Below are 17,884 nucleotides of genomic sequence, written 5' to 3' on the forward strand. Positions count from 1 at the left end.
TGATGTATTTAATGGATAGACAATTGTACTGTATGTGTTCAGCTTTTAATAAAATAAGAACAAAAATCATTTGTCCATATCTGTGCTCAGTACTGCCTTCGATCTACAGTGCGGACAGCAGAGTTCACAACTTCAATTCAGCTTTGAATCTATACTACGGACAGCATGAAATTTAGCCTTAATTTATTTAAGGTAGAGATAATTGTACTTTATGTCCTCGGATTTTGTTAAAGGTTATGACAAAAACTAATTTCTTGATGTTTGTGATGACTACTGCTTTCGATCTACATTGTGAGGGCTCACAATTCAGCTGGAATGGCGATTGCACATGATGCATACCAGTAAGCAAGAGACATTGTACCACTGCGACCCGCCTGAACCACGAATCAACGCAGGGTGCGCACGTGCTGATTTCTTCAGGTACCACAAACTCACTGCATCAGAAGTCATCTCTCCGTGGCCTTATTAAGACAGAATTCATTGGGCAAGTACCATTGCTTCGTGTTCCGCTGGCCCACACCACGCATCATCGCTGGCTGTCCAAACGCTGAGAGCCACACCAACTACTAACTCTATACAGCTCAAGTCAATGCCACATGGCTGTGGGCCCTTCCTGACGACTGCCTCCGGTCTATACTGCAAACAGTAGGGCTCACAATTCAAGATTAGTAGCAATGCAAATTGTGTAAGAGACTATAATCAGTTAAGGAAACCAAATGCTCCCAATCTGCAACATCGCCACCAGACATACGTTCCCATTTTGATAAAGGTAGAATGCACTGCTTCAAGTGCAATCATTTAATTTGTTATGGGGAACAATCAGTAGACCTAGTTTGCAGAACAATTGATAACCATCAATTGTAGTTTTTTTTTCTCCCCTCAAAGTACATGCAATCCGGTATGCAACATTCAATGCTTTGAGTGCAACCCGTTCAGACCACTCATCATCGCAGGGTGAGCAAACACTAAACACCAGACGTACCACTAACTCAGTACACCATAAATAATCACCGCTGCTTTATTAAGGGAAAATGTAGTAGTCAAAAAACATTACCCCCAGTGCGGCCTGTCCAGACCACGCATCATCGCAGGTTACGTACACGTTCAGTCCCAAAGGTACTACTAACTCAGTGCACCATAATTCATCGCCACATGGCCGTATTCAGGCAGAATTCAACTGACTCTTCATTCATTATTTGCAGAGTGCAGAACCTAGCTAAAAAAAATGTCTATCAAACCCTTTACAATATCCCTTTAGTAGCCTTCCTTCAAAAACTTCTTTTATATCAGTTCTAGGTTTAGTTGAAAAACAAAATTCACGCTGCAAGTGCAAAGCGACACTAAATGGCAGTCTACACTGCGGACAGCACAGGTCACAACTTGAACTATAATGTGCCTAAAACATACACATTTCGACAAGGCAAAATTTAGTAGCCAAAAGACATTCTTAGCAGTGCGGTCTGCCTGAACCACACATCATCTCAGGTTCCACACAAACGGACCCCACCTTAGTGCACCACAACTAATGAACGCTTTACGATAGAATCTTCTGTGTATTATTTCACATGTAGTGCTCCTACCTTTGTACAGCAGAAGTCATAAACCATTTACGATTGAATATCTATGTATGATATAATGATTACTATTCTACTTGTTAAAAACAGCAACGTAATAAAATGGAGTCGAGCACACATGCCCGTACACACTTCAACTATCTATTTGTGACTGTGTATTTATTATGTTTGTAAAATGCTGCTTCTACGCCCTACCACATTATATTGTGATATAAATAGCGCATACAACCATCTTACTCCTAACAGTAAGTGTGGGCTATTCATCCTTTTTTAAAATTTATTTTTAGCATATTTATATAGCGCAAAATCAACCCAAAACTACATTAGTAATTTACATGAGCACCCTATTTACAGTACATTTTCAGGCATGCGTAGATTACGTCATTACTCTACGATGACAGGATGTGAATGCAACTCCGAGCTTCGAACACTGATTTCCAGCACCAAGTTCAACAGTATATCTGAATGACCACATACATATATATATTATCTGCCTTTCATGTGCCAAAAACTGCAACTTAAACCTTTCACAGAGCTCTATTACTACAGCTACAATACTCCACTGAATGTGCAACAACCATTCATAATCGCAGAAATGCGTCATGTCCACCATCTTTTATGTATGCCACTATGAATGAATATAGAGTCAGTGATAACCCGTACCTTCCATGTTGGCCATGTTGTGGAACTTTATAGATATATTAACACATTTGCGTTTAAGACCCGGGGTGACGTCAGCACTACAAGAAGGACACCCAAATCACTTGATTTCTCATATAGTTCACGACGGAACCACAACCATAGCTCCGGAATCATGGTTCAGAGCCTCGCGCAGCACTGGAATACGTCAGGCCAGCCCACTTCACTTACGCCGCCAGGAAAAAACAAAAACGCATCATTGCCCATATTTCCATTGTACTGATTTCTTAGTTCCAGGTCTAGTTGTCAGTACGGCACACACAAACTCCCTCATGCCTGGTACACACCCACACCACACCCATCCAGCACATGCGTCACTACACACGTGACCCTACCAATAAAAAAGATGGGGCTACCGTGAGCTACGCCATTTTAGAGTTGCTCCCATTGCAAGCGCTGTGATGGTCTGACCTAGTGGTTCGGATGCCTCATGTAGGCCCAAACCACTGAGTAGGGGGGCCCACCACTACGTGCATGGCCTCTTTGGTCACTGACTTAGTGGTACCACAAGGACTGAGTGGGTGAGGAATCTGCAATGAAGATAGGTGCAGGAGTATGTCCTTTCCCATAACGATATCAAGACTCTGCACCATATGTCAGACTTCTTGGTGGCAGAGCGGGGCTGCATGATGTAGAAGGTATCCTCTCAATGAAAAGGTGAGCAATGAGGCCTGGGTGCACATCAGAGGGAATCGATGGGGTACAGCAGACTAGATTACAAAAAGGCGACGCAGCGATTTAGGCGTACGCAGTCCTATATACCGTATCTTATTACATTTATATATTTTTTTCCAATAGCAGGAACGCTTTTATAATTGGTCAAATTTCCAATGCTCATGACGATCGAAACCACATGTATCACTTCGCACCACTTGCTTTCACAACCGGATAAAAACATTACTACTACAGTAATTTTTCAAAAATCGAAGCCTATTAAACAAGTTGGAACTGTACAAATAGTTGTTTTTAAATGTGGGAGGGAAGGTGTGTGAAAGGGCGATGAATTCTACTCCACATTAAGATAGTACCAATTACCAATCATAGCATCTTTCTTTCATTATATTTTAGATGTAGAGCTTCAGGGTGCATTATATCTCCGCATGTGGTGAAAAACACACCAGTGACAGAAAGGTGAGCTGCGAATATTCTTTGAAGTTGAAGTTAAAGGACTTGTAAAGCGCTCGGTCACCAAGCGGTTTCTTGGCACTAAGGACACAGATCCAGAGGAGTGGAAAGAGTCAACTAGGGCGAAAAGGCTTGTGAGAAAAGAAGGGTCTTCAGAGCTTTCCGGAAGTCAAAATAGGAGGAAGAGGACCTAATGGTAAATGGAAGAGTATTCCTGAAAATGGGAGCTAAGGTGGAAAACTTCAGGCCCCCCGATTTCTTCTTCTTGAAGCGGGGAACGGAGAGAAAGGATTGAGTTGAGGAACGCAGATCTCTGCTTGGGATGTATGCTTTGATTTGGGAGTTGATAAAAGCTGGTGCAGTTCCTGCCAGGGCCTGGAAGGTCATGCAGCCCATCTTAAAAACAGCGCATTCCGAATGGGAAGCCAGTGCAGGGTTTTTAATAAGGGTGTAGCATGATGGGACTTGGGGAGTTTGTAGATAAGTCGGGTTGCTTGATTTTGAATAAGTTGGAGGCGCCGGAGGTTGTAGGCAGGAGCACCATTGTACAAAATGTTGCCATAGTCAAGGCGTGACATGACCATGGCCAGAAGGATGAGTTTAAGAGCAGAAAAAGAAAAGAACCGTGAGATCTTGCATATTGTATGGAGAGTCAAAAAACTGGATGAAACCACAGTGCTGATCTGGGAGTCCATGGTGAGGTTGCTATTGAGTTTAATCCCCAGTGTTTTAACAGAAGAAGAAGGTGAAGGGGAGGTGCCAGGGGAAGGAGGCCAAAAAAGAGGGGTCCAGGGACTGGAGCTGCCACCTGTAAGTACCAGTTCGGTCTTCTCAGGGTTTAGCTTAAGGTGATTGCAGTTCATCCGGTCCCTGATAAAAATCATAACGGATTAAAATTTGTAGATGGACACCGGGGAGGGAGAGAGATTAAAGACCAGCTGGAGATCATCGGCATAATTGAATACCGTGACCTCCATTTGCTGTAAAGCAAAGATGAGGGGGAAAATATATAAGTTGAACAAAAGAGGGGAAAGTGAAGAGCCCTTAGGGACCCGCATTAAACATTGCATAAGTGCGTGGAGAAGTCGGCCAGGTGAACGGCCTGAGTACGATTCTTCAGAAAGGAGGTGAGCCAAACCAGGGCAGGTCCCTTAATGCCGGCCGCCTCGACAAGGGTGAGAAGAATGGAATGGTCAACTGTGTCGAAGGCGGCGGACAAATCAAGGAGAACCAGCGCCTGGGGCAAGTTGACATCCGACCCCCCTCTGAGCTTGTCCAGAACGGAAAGAACTACCTATTCGGTGGAATGTGATGGACGGAAGCCAGCCTGGAAAGGGGCTAAGGAACAACTCTCCTCATCAAAGGCACTAAGGACTTTAGTGACATGACATTCCATGACCTTACCCAGGAAAGGAAGAAGGGAAATGGGACGATAGTTGGGGAGGGAAGTAGGATCAGCACCAGGCTTCTTCAGAATGGGAATTATGGTAGCTGATTTATGTGGGTCGGGGACAATACCCTGCGTGAGAGAGTCTTGAGGAAGATTAGAGGGGGCAAGGGGCAGGCAAAAAAGATCTCTCTGAATATATGTGCAGGGCAGATATCAGACGGAAATCCTGATTTAACCCTGGCAAGTAGAGTCAGAAAGGTTTCCTTGGTGATCATAGGTATTTGATCTCAAGAGAACGGGTTGGGCGGAGGTTGGGGATCAGAAAAGGAAGGGGAAGGCAATGAAATATTAGACTTAATGATGATGATTTTCTCAATAAAATAGTCATTGAGAGAATCACAGAGGGATTGAGAAGGGGTAGGCTTGAGAATGACTCTGTCTGAGGAGGCTAACTCATGGTCTGTGGAAAAGATTTCCTTAGGTTTATTTTCAGCAAAAAGAATTTTGGAAGAGAAGTATTCAGTTTTAGCATGAAGGATAGCCTTTTTGTATTCATTAAGGAGAGAGGTGTACTTTAATTTAAAGCCAGGGCAATATTCGCGTCTCTAGGCGCGCTCTGCCTGACGTAATGTGAGTTTTTTATCTTTGAGCTCGACATTAAATGATCTGTTTGCATCATGGGCGCGTCTGGTCCTGACTCGTCTAAGAGGGGCTACTTGATAACACACTGCAGAGAGCCAATTGTTAATGGTAGCTGTTTGGGACAAAGGGGGAAGTCCTGCAAGGTTAGGGGATGAAGCAGAAAGGGAAGAGCAGTGTGTAGCTAAATCTACACGATTCCAGTTTCGTGCCCAGGTATTCCTAGGAAGAGGAGATGACTTGACAATGCTTTGGTTAAAAGAAAAAGAAACAAAGGAGTGATCAGACCAGGAACAGGGAGTAACTACAGGAGGAGAAATTGGAGTATTGATCGACCAGACCTGATCTAAAATATGGCCGTGGACATGAATGGGGGTATGAATGTGTGAGGAAAAATTTAAATTGAGTAGGAGTTTTGTGAATTTTTTAGATATAGGGTCCTCAGAAGGGTCAGTAGGCTAAAAGCTAAAGTCACCAAGTACCAGGACAGAAGCGTTATTCACTACTAGGGTTGCCAACAGTTCCTGAACTGCAGGAATAAAGTGCAACATTTTTTGCGGTGGGCGGTGCATGAGTACACAGGTAAGAGGAACCTGGAAAGAGGCAGATCGAACAACCAAAAAAATCGACCGCCATGATGGGGGGAAATGATAACAGTTGGAAGTGGAGATTTGAACTGACAATAAAGGCTACCCCGCCTCTGACCTTCCAGACTCTCTCACTTCCTCTCTCCTTTGATAAAGAAATGACACACAATGTTAACTTCCTTTCTATCTTACAGGTTGTGCTTCACAAATTCGCGTCCCCCCAACACCTCCAAAGCTCAACGTTCGTGCATTCTCCGATGATGCGTGGTCATCGTAACGACGTCTGAGAAGGCTGCTTCGACACGTGGTGCACCCTCTTTGAATCACGCCAATGACACAAGGTGAGCAAAGAAGCTTGTTGCCGAAACAAAGACAAGTCATCTGTGGACGGAGAGAGTGGGTAGTGTGCAGCAGCTTCACTGCGTAGGAATGTACAATTACCTCCAAGCAGTGAAATAGATAGGTTACAACAGTCTGAGGGGAAGATTTACAAGCCCCTTGCACCACTTTTGTGTCACTTTTGACATGGGAAAAGTGGTGCAACAAGCTTGTAAATCTGCCCCTCAAACTGTTGTAACCTATCTATTATCAATGCTCCTAGGTAATTGTACATTCCTAAGCAGTGCAGCTGCTGCACAAGAAAAAGCACTCACCTCCGGACTCTGGGAGTCAATGGTGTAAAACAGTCTGGGTACGCAGTATTGAGAACTCACCGCTATGCAGTGGGAGTGCATGAGATATAGTACTTCGGAAGAAAAACAGCGCACAGACACCTCCTTACAGTGGAAGTTGATGAAATACAGTATCCTGTCTTTACAAAGACGTAAAGTAAAAATAAACTTGTGCAGTTGTATATACTCTGCTATTACTAACTCTATACTATCTTTCAAATCACTAAACTAGAGGGTGTACTGTGAACCGACATGTGCTTGGACACACAACGGAGGCAAAAAGGTAAGCTACGAAGATTTTCTCCACTATTAACTGCTCCATCTATACCTTTCTCTCTCTCACAGTTTTAATGTCGGTTTTTTCACTTTCTTTCTCTCACTCTCTCTCACATCATTTCTTTTTCTCTTTTCAAGTTATGGATGCTGCTGTCCACTCTGCCTATAAACAAATCAAGGCTGAATGTTATACAGTCTGCAGTGTAAAACCAAAGCTGAGTTCAAGTTGTGAACTGTATTCGCCACAGTGTTTACAGAAGGTAAGCAGAGCGGCCTAGATACATAATACCTCCGATTAAATGTGTTAGAAATAAAAGGGCTTATTTACAAGCCCCTTTCACCACTTTTGCGTCACTTTTAACATGGGAAAAGTAATGCAAAAGTGGTGCAAGGGGCTTGTAAATAAGCCCCAAAGAATATTGTCCTGCATAATGACTTGATCTCTCACCTAATTCTATCTCATCTCTGAATCATTTTAAAGACCTGTTAGTCCATACTGTAAATCTGACGCAGTAGGCACTCCCCGTACAGACACCTCTTGAACGCGGGCCTATAAGAGAGGTGGAATGTATCAGGCTCACTGCAGATGTGTAAATTAACAAATATTGCCAAGTATAACCTTAACTTGTGATCTTTGACCTCCTTCAGTACATCGATCTAATTTTAAACACTTATTTTCATTTTTGTTTTGCAGATTACCTACCCTACTTCTATTGGAGTCCATGTCACATTTTGTTTAATATATTGTTTTGTTAAAGTTATGTTTCTAGTTATTTATTATATTGTTATCTTAAAGTTACGTTTCAAGTTATTTACTGTTGTTTTAATAAAAGTTAATTTAAAAAAGAATATACGTCTTCTTTTTCTGACAACATTTCACTAATATTTAGTGTGATAATCATATAGTAAAAATAGAAATGATATTTATAACTAGAAATATGATACTGAGGCTTACTATTTAACAGCTCTTTACCAGAGTCTATAGCTACAACTAACGGTTCCTATGGAAAACTTTAAAAATTCCAGCACATTAACTGTTTTGATTAGCAACATTGTGTGGTGAACTACTAACCTCTGTGCTCACTTGTGTTCCATGAACTGTTACTATGGTAACAGGCAGTAAGCAGTTTGGGGGTAGGGTTGAAAGGTACTGACTGTACAGAAACTGTTATATTTACCCAGGATCCTCTACATGACAGAAAGGAAAGCAAAGTAAGACAGAACACTGTGTAGCAGATTTACAAGCCCCTTGCGCCACTTTTGCCTCACTTTTCCCATCTTAAAAGTGATGCAATAGCTGCTCAATGAACTTTTAAATCTCCCCCTATGCACATTACGAGCAAAAGAAGTACACAACTCTTTCAATTGTTTATCGATCACAATCAAACAGTGTTGCTTCACGATTCACAATGCACTTCAATAAATACTTTGTGCCTATTTAAATGGGAGACGGGATTGGCCACATTACAAAACTTAGGGGCATATTTACAAAGACGGTGTTAAAATTGTTGCCGCTTTAACGGCAGGAACTACAACAAAAAAGGCGAAAATGGACTTCAAAATCCTTTGTTATCTTACCGGAAGATTTTTTCAACATTGCAGTTTGCTATGCAAGAGTGAGAGCCACCCCCCGGGGCTATAAAATAAATGGTTGAGGGGGGCTCCAAGGCAGCCCCCCTGCAAAATTAGTAGTGGGGGCCACAATGACCCTCCAAAGCCCCAGAGACCACCCCCCGGGGCTTTCTGTATTGTGGGAGGGGGGCTGCGTGGCCCCCCTCCTGGAGCCCTCGAGGGCCCTGGAGACTGCCGCCCCCCTGGGCCAGCTCCTGCAGTGTCCTGGGGTGCCTACCCCCGGGACACTGCTGTTTGCTGTGAGAGGGGGGGAGTCTCACAGGTCCGGCCCTCCCATTACAAACTTGGTTTGGATTTTGAAAGCGAGACCAGGGAAATCTGTTCTCTCTTTCAAAATCCAAACCAGATTGCTTTTCCACATAGGGAGCTGCATGTTAGCAGCTCCCCATGTGGAAAAGCAATGCCGGCTCCTAAACGCATAAAACTTGTGTACCAAACGCGCTGGAGTCGCCCACCCTACAGATTGTGAGCCGTGCATCCAACGCGTGCACATCACGGGCTGCACTGAGCGCCGCGCTGGGTGCGCGACTTCTTATTTTACCGTAAAAAAATAGCTCCTATCAGTAATTTCTAATATCCTCTGGGACCCCATCCCCTGGGACTTATAAAAAACGTTTATATATATATATATTTTCTACTGGCGGTTGCCAGTAGATAGTTATAGTTAGGACCTATTTAAAACCGCAACTTTACATTGGCAATAACTTTGGCGTCGATTGATGAATCTTCTCGAAATTTTCCAAACTTTTGGCCAGCTCAGTTCAGCTCCTTCCCTGAAAGTTTAGGGGTGATTGATGAAGCGGGGGCGGAGAAAAAGGGGGGTCCCAAAACGTGTTTTCCCCATGCAATTTCCTATAGAGCCTTTAGACACGGATACAGGTCGTACGGCTGAACGGAATTACACCAAGTTAGGCAGCAAGGTAGCCTTCAGTTCTGACTTGTGCCTTTTGCTTATATGGTGTCAATCTGTTCAGCAGTTTTTGAGAAAATTGCAGTTAAAGTCATTTACATCTCTATGGGCGCGATGGATCGGCGGATTGTGGGAGGATTGGCATAGTATTCGTAACTTAAGCCCACCGTCCCGATCAGGCGCTCAATTCTAATTGGCTGTCAAGCGGTTGTAAACATTCGAAACCAGGAACTGTTGGCAGTCATTTTGTGCCTCGGTAGAAGCGAGGGTGAAGAAGTCTGTGAAATATGTTGGCAAAATGTGAACAGGAGCCGGGTAGACACAACCTGACCCACTAGGCCTGCACAGGGGGTGCTATAGGGACCAGTAGGGGAAAAAAAAGTAAGATAGTGGTTTTTTTTTTAAGGCATGGGATGTGCGTAGGATCTGCACATTTTGCCACTGGAAAAAACGAAGTATGTACTTTTGAGATATATATCAAACTTATGTGTTTAAGTGTTGGGTGTCTCTAAAAAGAGCCCTTGTGTTTATTGAGAGATTTTAGTGCTTACAAGTAAGTACCGATGCAGAGTCTAAAGTTCATGAGGAAGACTCTGTTCCCTTCATCTGTCAAATGTACACCATTTCTCCTAAAGATGCCATCCATATTGAAACGCAGATTGTTGTGGTATATGGACCCCATTCTATAGTCTCGGAGAATAGCAGAAACAGATTTATTCACATATTTCCTAGCTTTCTCAATCTGTGGACAAAATTGATTGATTGGACTAGTTTCATTTGTGCTTTTGGCATATATTAGAATAGACAAAGGGAGTTTGGGGGAAAATTGAAATCAATTCTCTGAAAGGTGTCCAACATAAGCATTTGCAAACCTACCCCAGTCAAAGTGCCTGGGTCATTGCCACCAAAGTGCACAATTATGAGGTCAGGGTGTTGGAGATGCAAAAAGGATTTAACCAATGGCATCAATTGGTGTCACTTTAATCCTCTCTGTCCAATCCATTTAATGTCTACATTTGATAAACCTAGGTCTTTGTGAATTCCTTTGTGTTCTGCATTCCTTTAGTTCAAGAAAATATATTTATGTCCCACAATTCACACTCTAAGCATCTTGAAAGGAGGTCTTGATGTACTCAGATGCTCTCTGTAAATGAAATTGCAGTTTGAAAACTAAGATCTTTCTAAAATGGTGGATAAGATGCAGTGTTGAAAAACAGAAAATAAATAATTTGTTGTTTAACAACATTCTACACAGAAAACTAGGGTGCATGTATCTGTTTTATAAAAGCTTGATTTTGATTGGTTATTAGAACGTGATTGAAAATAATATTATGAAGGATAACACACTTGCTGTTTTATTTAGTAACATTGTGTGATGAACTTTTGCGTTCTTCGAGAGCCAGCATTACTTTTTTGCATGGGTAGATGCGAATTTGTATGTGGAAATGCAATCTGCTTTGGATTTTGAAAGCCACAACAGATTTCACTGCTCTATCTTTCAAAATGCAAACAAAGTTTGCTATGGGAGGGCGGGAGTTGTGAGAGTCCCGCCCTGTCAAAGCAAACAGCATTATACCAGGGGTAGGCACCTTGGGACACTGCAGGAGCCGGTCATGGTAGTTCCCAGGACCCTCGAGGGCACCAGGCAGAGGGTCACGCAGTCTGCCTTCTGTAATACACAAATTTCCAGGGGTGGTGATTCCCTGTTCTTGAGGGGGGTCTTTGAGGCCGACATACTTGTTATTTTGTAGGGGGGTGGTTGGATGCAAAAGTGGTGCAAGGGGGTTGGGAATCTGGTACACAGTGTTTTGTTTTACTTTGCTTTCTTTTTTGGTCTTGTAGAGACCCCCAAATGGCTTTCTGCCTGTTACCATTGTAACCGTTCATGGAACACTTAGGTGAGCACAGAGGTTAGAAGTTCACCACACTATCGGTATAGACTCTGGTAAAGATGTGGTAAAGAGTTAGCCTCAGAATTATACCTCAAATTATAAATATAATTTCTATTGTGGAATGCTACCCACACAAAAAAAAGACGTATATACTTTTTTAAATTAACTTTTATTAAAACAATAAATAACTGGAAATATAACTAAAAGATCACAGAATAAATAACTAGAACCATAACTTAAAAAAAAGCAATATAATAAACAACATGTGATGTGGACTCCAATTGAAGTTTGGTAGTTATTCTGCAAAACAAAAAAGAAAATTAGTGTTTAAAATTAGATTGATGTGACTAAATGAGGTCAAACATCACAAGTCAAAGTAACACTTGACGATATTTACAATTTTTAATGTGTGCAGTGTGCCTGATACATTTCACTTATCTTATAGGCTTGCATTCAAGCGGTGTCTGTATAGAAGTGCCTACTGCGTCAGATTTATATTTGAGATCAACAGGTCTTTAAAATGATTCAGAGATGAGACAGAATTAGGTGACAGATCAAGTCATTATGCAGGACACTATTTTTTAGGGCTTATTTACAAGACTCTTGCACCACTTTTGTGTTGTTTTCTCATGTTGAGAGTGGTGCAAAAGTGGCGCAAGGGGTTTATAAATAAGCTCTTTTATTTCTCCTACATTTAATTGGAGGTATTGTATATCAAGGCCATTCTGCTTACTTTGTGTAAACACTGTGAGCAACAGAGTTCACAACTTCCACTGAGCTTTGGTTCCACACGTCCGAGTTGACAGCAGAAATACCTTTGAAAGAGAAACGATGTGAGAGAGAGCAAGAGATGGAGAAAGATAGAGAAAATGACATTAAAACTGTGAGAGAGAGAAAGTTATAGATGGAGCAGATTTACAAACCCTGCCTCCACCACCCATGGACCTTCCTCCCCGTTGTTTCCACCTCCTTTGCTATGCCCTATCAAACAAATCTCTTCACTTGGGTGTACCCGCTCTCAAAACGCTTCCACTGGCCATTGTACATGCAGACTTTGGTCTACCAAAATGAATGTTTTCAAATTAATTTTCACAAGTCTTAAAAAAGTTGAATGCAAGAAAAGTTACTTGCCGCATATGCAAGACTGCTTTCAAGAGGAGACCCCAATAAAAAGTACTGGTGTGGAACTGTATGCGGAAGCACTTGCAGACTAAGAATCCGGTCAACTTTGCAAGGAAAGAGTTAAGGAGATTGAGAAAGGCTCCTACTGCTTCATGAGAAAGCCCAAGTACCAGTGGAGCAACACCGTCAACCTCTACTGCACAGCCTAATCGTCATCACCAATTTGGAACCCTTTAAGAGAAAAAGTAAGAAGGTTGGGAGCTCTATATGCCATCCTAATACCTAATCATCCATTAGCTACACAGAGAACCACCCTGTATCAGAACCATCCGTACAAGTGTGAATTGGAGATTATCTGCCACCACAAACCCCTCAAGTACTTATATCGGTTACTTTTTCACTTTGTCGACTAGCATATTTAGAGTATTTACCTTAACGTTATGCGTTAAAAATTTGTTGATGTTTTTGGCTTCCCACAACTAGTTCATGCCATATTTGAGACATTGGTGTAATGAGCTAGAATAGGAGGATATACTTTCTTCAATCTCTGCAATTTGCTGCTGACTTATGTACCATTCTGCAAAATGAAAAAAGAGTTAAAAATGTTTATGTTGTACGTGTGTCCAAGATTAATTTAAATGTACATAAAAACAATTATTCTCAATAGTATTGGGGTTGAATAGCAATCAGCAGAGGTTTCAAACCAACTGCGTTAGGGCCATACTAGTGGTTATATAAAATCATATGCGAATACCAATATGCTTTCGAGGGGCACTATGGACGCGCTTGGTAGGCGTTCATAAGTGTCATCCCTAAGAGCCGTCTTTCCTATTTACCACTATTCTAACGAAAACAGTTATTAAAATAAAATAACATAAAGTAATGTCTCTTCAACAAATTAATGTCTTTGGAAATATCATTACCAGCAAGCAAAAAACACCACAATTGTAGTTTTCTGTCTGCAAACACATTAAATACACAAATGCTCATTTCAGAATGCTTTTCTATCATGAAATGTTGAAGTCAAACCTGATAACTCCATTAGGTCCATTGCATTTTCCGGCTGATAGCATATGGAGAGTAGTCAGTGGATCTGGTGTGTTGCGTTGTTGACCACAACCTGGGATAGTGCATTGGCAGGAATAAACAGTTTGTGGCAATCAATACATCCCACGGTTGAGACATCTGTATGATTAGCTAGAACATGGGGAAAATCAAGTTTAACTTTATTAAAAAACATGGAGAGCGTGTTAAAATACAATATTGGCCAATCGATTACATGTGCATTACACAAGAAAAACTACATCGCATTAACTTGAACAGCACGTAGCACACTGCTGCAGGACGGCCACGTGGCGCTTGGAAAATTAAAGAAACGTGGTAGGATTAAGTGGTTTGCACAGAAGAAAGGATAAGAAATCAAGTTTAACGTTATTAAAAAACATGGAGAGCATGCTAAAATACAACATTGGTCAATCGAATACATCTTCAGTGCTTGGGGAGGAAGCAGCACGTGGCGTACTACTTAAAAAATTAAAGGCAGCAGGATTAATTTATTTGCCCAGAAACATCACCCACCAAGGCAAGATATTTGACGTATAAGAGCTGGAAACCGTGCTAAAATACACTATCGCCGAAAACATTACTTTTGCAATGCATGGGGCACGTGACGCACTACTTACACGAGAAAAACTACATCGCATTAACTTGAACAGCACGTAGCACACTGCTGCGAGAACGGCCACGTGGCGCTTGGCAAATTAAAGAAACGTGACAGGATTAAGTGATTGGCACAGAACAAACGATAAGAAATCAAGTTTAACGTTATTAAAAAACATGGAGAGCGTGCTAAAATCCGACATTGGTCAATTGATTACATTTGCTGTGCATGGGGAGGAAGCAGCACGTGGCGCACTACTTAAAAAATTAAAGGCAGCAGGATTAAGTGATTTGCCTAGAAACAACGGCTACCAAGGTAAGTTATTCGATATACAAGAGCAGGAAACTGCAGTAAAATACACTATTGCCGAAAACATTACTTTTGCAATGCATGTGGTACGTGACACACTACTTACAAGAGAACATCTAAATCGCATTAACTTGAACAGCACATAGCACACTGGTTCGGGAACATATATGCATTCACTAATCAAATGCACTTATATACAGATATGGACATTGACACATCAGCAGTCATCTCAGTCGGTTATGCAGTCATCCTACTCACTCATGAAAAAAATGTATCAAACTTACATTTACTCATGACGCAGGGTTTCCGTTCTCCCACAGAACTGTGCACAGAGATCTAGAACCTGGGTGAGTTAGGGTGACCCAAAACTCACCAATGACTTAGACAATCCAGAACATGAACTTAGGGTACCTCAGGTATCGTGGAACACATGAACACTCTTTCGTTATATAATCATTACAAACCGAAACTGGGAGGCAAAGAACACACGTGCAAGTTTGAAATGTTTATTTTTCAATGCAAAGTTCTCAAACGCAGTATCTTGTATAATATCAACATACATATTATAAAAATCAGAGTTAGCAGCATAGTCACTAGCCCATAGTAAGCGAACGGTGACAGCATATTATAATGCAAAATCTATAGAAATCTGTATCACCTATATTTCGCGCACCCTATTTAGAATAATATATTATATCAAAGAAGGTCTCATTTGGGTTCTAGCAGGGCGGGCCCATACCTCTAATTCTGAGTAAGAGGAGATCACATCAACAGCTACCAGCTCTCTGCATGCGAAGCATCAAGTGTGTTGATTCATTCCCTGTAACTGTATCTTAAACCCGCGTAGAGCCCAATGTTGGCAGCAACATTATTTGTGTTATGTCTAACGTGGTGCGAGGATCAGGCCTTCAGCAACCTTGTGTTAGGTTATTCTTAGAGTGTGCAGTTCTCGGTGTGCAGACAGTTGTACCAAGTGTACCAAGCACGACTGATACTAGAGCAATAACATATTATTCTCAAATAAATCACATCTTTCGTCTAGGTTGAAAGCTACAATAACAATTAGGTGTCGTGTGCAAACTCAAGCTGAAAGAAAATATTGCGTTTAAACATTTAATAAGCTCATGCTAACTTAACACAATATATAGAAACGTAGTAACCATATGACACCCCCCCCAATGATCCGAGGACGGTTAAAAAAGAGAAAACACAAGCTAATACCATATGAGAGGTAAAACATGAAAGCAGAGTTCAATGATATTGAGCCAAGCTAAATGTATGCAAATGTATATAAAAATTAAAAACAAAAATATGTATGAATGCCTATAGTGGCCACACAAAATATAAAAGTCGAACTTAAGGCCTACTCCCAGTTCATAGGCCCAGAACATATGAAAGTCGGATGTTCGTATTAAAAAAGGCACCATTCAGAATTACTAAAAAGTCACGTGCCATAATAATGAAAGTCTTCAAAGTCACTCATGGGTTGAATGAATATGCAAAATAGGTAGCTACAGCTTCCAACATGAAATCACTGTCATCATCCGAAAACAGTTCAGCCATCCAATTAAGCAATGGGAAAGAACATACGTGCTCCTCCAACACCGATTCCTCTAGCAACATCAGAGGACAACTCAGTGGGTTCTCGAGAACGCTATGTGCCAGAAAGTCAAGCGCCGCTGCGGATATGTCCCACTGACCCATTAGTCCATGCATCGCTGCCACAGCCATAACCCTTTCGCCAGAACAAACCAACTCGTGAGCAACTACGGGGCTCATCAGCTGATCGAAATTGACGTCAGGAGAAGTCGGTAAGCAGAGACACAAATCAATGGCCCAGTCGAAATCACAGCTCAGACAATGAAACACGGGCTGGACACATGTGAAATAGGAAAATCTGAACGATAATCCAAAAGCCGTGCTTAAAGTCGCAAGCGGCAAGGAGCCATAGTAATCAAGCATCCGGTTGCGAAACTGCATCAGTAGGGGCTGAGCGTTTCCTTGCGCAGGATGGGCATCCATGTTTTAGAAAGCAAAATATCACCAGAACGCCTGCAGCCAAAGCCAGCAAAACAGGAAATCCGCCAAACAGGCTTGCGAATATAGAATGAAAGAACGCAGGGATAATACCAAATACTTTTTCAAATGTAGTCACGAGACCACTGCTAACCAATTTAAAAAAATGAGCCAGGCCTGTTGTGGAGGAGGCATTGAAGATTTGATGAACCAGCTCGGAGAAATGAAACGGCAAATCAGTATTTAAAAGTGCCTGCACCTCTGTGCGTGTGTTAGCTATGTGAAGGACATAAGTTTCGCGGGCAGAGCTCAGGGCCACTTGCTTCTGAGGCAATAGGGCTCTTATACGGCTTAAACCATTGAACTCGGCTTTCAAGGTTGGTATTCGTGGCCAAATTGAAACATCTGAATTCCCATGCGTGGGTGGATATAACACATTCTTGCAACAAACCACCCTCTCTGAAACGGTTACCACATAAGCGATACCGACCTGTAACCCACAACACAGTTCGTTATTCAAAAGTAAATAACTACCGTTGGACAATAAAGTGAACGTGGGAACTATTGCAGGAACCGGTGTCCCTTTCAAAACACAGGCCAAATTAGGCTTGTCCTGATTACAAGAACCATGCAACTGGATGTGTCTGCATATTAGTGAGCGGTCAGGCGACTGTGTACATTCTTCACCATTCAGATTCACTTTTTCCCCTCTTTTAGGCATCTGTAAGTGTATGGTAAAGACCATGTCTCATGGAGGAAAGCACTGCCTAATGGTTCATATCGCCCTATAGCCATATATTTCATACAATTTGTAAATTTATACAGAGCAAAAGGTAAGGTAATAACACCATGGATAAGCCATGTAGCAGCAGTTACCTCAGCCACAGAAAAGGGCAAGGATTCTAATTTTTCAATGTGTAACATAGAAAATGATGCATCTCTCATTGAAAGCATGCGCTGTTTTTCAGTCAAATTAAATGGGGCAAATAGTGATGAGACGTTCATAAAATGCCAAGGCACTCGACCAGACTTCAGAGTCTGTAGTGTCCAAGCAAACTGCATCACAGAACGCAATTGATTTTGACCATGATATTACACGGACACTTCATCATGTACAATGTCAACAACAGAAGACACAATATTGTTTAACGTGTAAATTTGGGACGAAAGCGTGTTAATACTGTTTTCGACCACTGCAAGTACCTTTTCCAAATTTGCTTGGTCAATTGTCCTTAGGCGCTTAGCAGCCTCAATTTGAGACACTTTCCAAATTTCATTGTAAACAGCATAAATCCACCGTTTAGATCTACCCTTAACTGGGCCTTTTATAAAATCATTTAAATCCACATTTTCAGTCAACTGAGACAGATGTAGTTTAACTG

This window comes from Lissotriton vulgaris, chromosome 11 (assembly GCF_964263255.1).
Source record: "Lissotriton vulgaris chromosome 11, aLisVul1.2, whole genome shotgun sequence".
Taxonomy (NCBI): domain Eukaryota; kingdom Metazoa; phylum Chordata; class Amphibia; order Caudata; family Salamandridae; genus Lissotriton; species Lissotriton vulgaris.